The 2,500-nt window shown below is 41.4% G+C and overlaps 1 pseudogene across 1 annotated transcript in view; it reads right to left on the bottom strand.

Moving 5' to 3' along the window:
• LOC306785115 (actin-binding protein WASF3-like) overlaps positions 1–2,500 on the bottom strand; it is a 10,934-nt pseudogene that overhangs the window by 5,694 nt on the left and 2,740 nt on the right. The window contains exon 4 of the transcript XR_013773174.1: positions 1,313–1,466. The product of XR_013773174.1 is annotated as an actin-binding protein WASF3-like (transcript). The remainder of the gene's footprint in view (positions 1–1,312; positions 1,467–2,500) is intronic.

Here is a 2,500-nt window from a genome sequence, read left to right as displayed (position 1 = left end):
ACCATGTTTAAACTGACCTATGAGGAGTCAGGATGTTGACATGTTTAAACTGACCTATGAGGAGTCAGGATGTTGACATGTTTAAACTGACCTATGAGGAGTCAGGATGTTGACATGTTTAAACTGACCTATGAGGAGTCAGGATGTTGACATGTTTAAACTGACCTATGAGGAGTCAGGATGTTACCATGTTTAAACTGACCTATGAGGAGTCAGGATGTTACCATGTTTAAACTGACCTATAAGGAGTCAGGATGTTACCATGTTTAAACTGACCTATGAGGAGTCAGGATGTTACCATGTTTAAACTGACCTATGAGGAGTCAGGATGTTGACATGTTTAAACTGACCTATGAGGAGTCAGGATGTTACCATGTTTAAACTGACCTATAAGGAGTCAGGATGTTACCATGTTTAAACTGACCTATAAGGAGTCAGGATGTTACCATGTTTAAACTGACCTATGAGGAGTCAGGATGTTGACATGTTTAAACTGACCTATGAGGAGTCAGGATGTTACCATGTTTAAACTGACCTATGAGGAGTCAGGATGTTGACATGTTTAAACTGGCCTATGAGGAGTCAGGATGTTACCATGTTTAAACTGACCTATGAGGAGTCAGGATGTTACCATGTTTAAACTGACCTATGAGGAGTCAGGATGTTGACATGTTTAAACTGACCTATGAGGAGTCAGGATGTTGACATGTTTAAACTGACCTATAAGGAGTCAGGATGTTACCATGTTTAAACTGACCTATGAGGAGTCAGGATGTTACCATGTTTAAACTGACCTATAAGGAGTCAGGATGTTACCATGTTTAAACTGACCTATAAGGAGTCAGGATGTTACCATGTTTAAACTGACCTATGAGGAGTCAGGATGTTGACATGTTTAAACTGACCTATGAGGAGTCAGGATGTTGACATGTTTAAACTGACCTATGAGGAGTCAGGATGTTGACATGTTTAAACTGACCTATGAGGAGTCAGGATGTTGACATGTTTAAACTGACCTATAAGGAGTCAGGATGTTACCATGTTTAAACTGACCTATAAGGAGTCAGGATGTTACCATGTTTAAACTGACCTATAAGGAGTCAGGATGTTACCATGTTTAAACTGACCTATGAGGAGTCAGGATGTTGACATGTTTAAACTGACCTATGAGGAGTCAGGATGTTGACATGTTTAAACTGACCTATGAGGAGTCAGGATGTTGACATGTTTAAACTGACCTATAAGGAGTCAGGATGTTACCATGTTTAAACTGACCTATAAGGAGTCAGGATGTTACCATGTTTAAACTGACCTATAAGGAGTCAGGATGTTGAGAGGTGGTGGTTTGTTACAGCGTTGGTACATTTCCAGTACTGGGTTCAGGATGGAGGTCCGTGACACCACCTGCTGGTCCTGGATCGTTCTGCTCCTGAAAGCCTTCCGCATGTTGATATCCTGCAGAGAAACTACACCACAAACAGTACTATCACTACCCGGTAGAACTAGTAGTAGTAGTACTAGTGCTAGTAGTTTTATAAACCGATCTTAAACATGTTACATTTACTTCAGGTTTGCGTTGTGTTTGGTCGTAATATCAAACAACATTTAATGTGAATAGTTTGTGTATATATATATATATATACTCTGATAGTCTGATACTGATACAGAAGGTGAAGGAACAGCCGAGCGCAGCTGAGCATGGTGACCTTGTGGTAGACAAGGATTTTTGGATCCCATCTCCAGACCACAACCTCCAGGGTGGACTGTGGAGGGTTAGGGTCTGAGGACGTGGTGGATTACTCCAGAGAAGAAATCAAACGTCTTGTTGCTCATGACTCAGGATAAAGTAGATGTCAGTGGGTAAGAGAAGCTGAACCTGAGGGAGAACGTGGCCACAGTGACGATGATGATGATGATGAAGATGATGGTGATGAAGATGATGATGATGGTGATGATGATGATGGTGGTGGTGATGATGATGATGATGGTGATGATGATGATCGTGATGGTGATGATGATGATGGTGGTGGTGGTGATGATGATGGTGATGATGATGATCGTGATGGTGATGATGATGATGGTGATGATGATGATGGTGACAGTGAGCATGATGATGATGGTGATGGTAATCGTGATGATGACGATGATGATGATGGTGATGATGGTGATGATGATGATGATCGTGATGGTGATGATGATGATGATGATGGTGATGATGATGATGATGGTGACAGTGATCATGATGATGATGGTGATGGTAATCGTGATGATGATGATGATGATGATGATGGTGATGATGATGATGATGGTGATGATGATGATGATGATGATGGTGACAGTGATCATGATGATGATGGTGATGGTAATCGTGATGATGATGATGATGGTGGTGGTGATGGTGATGATGGTGATGATGATGGTGATGATGATGGTGATGATGATAATGGTGATGCTGGTGATGATGATGATGATGATGGTGGTGATGGTGATGATGGTGATG

The sequence above is a fragment of the Melanostigma gelatinosum genome, assembly GCF_949748355.1.
Source record: "Melanostigma gelatinosum genome assembly, chromosome: 11".
NCBI classification, from domain to species: Eukaryota; Metazoa; Chordata; class Actinopteri; order Perciformes; family Zoarcidae; genus Melanostigma; species Melanostigma gelatinosum.
This window is presented reverse-complemented; position numbering and strand designations above follow the sequence as displayed.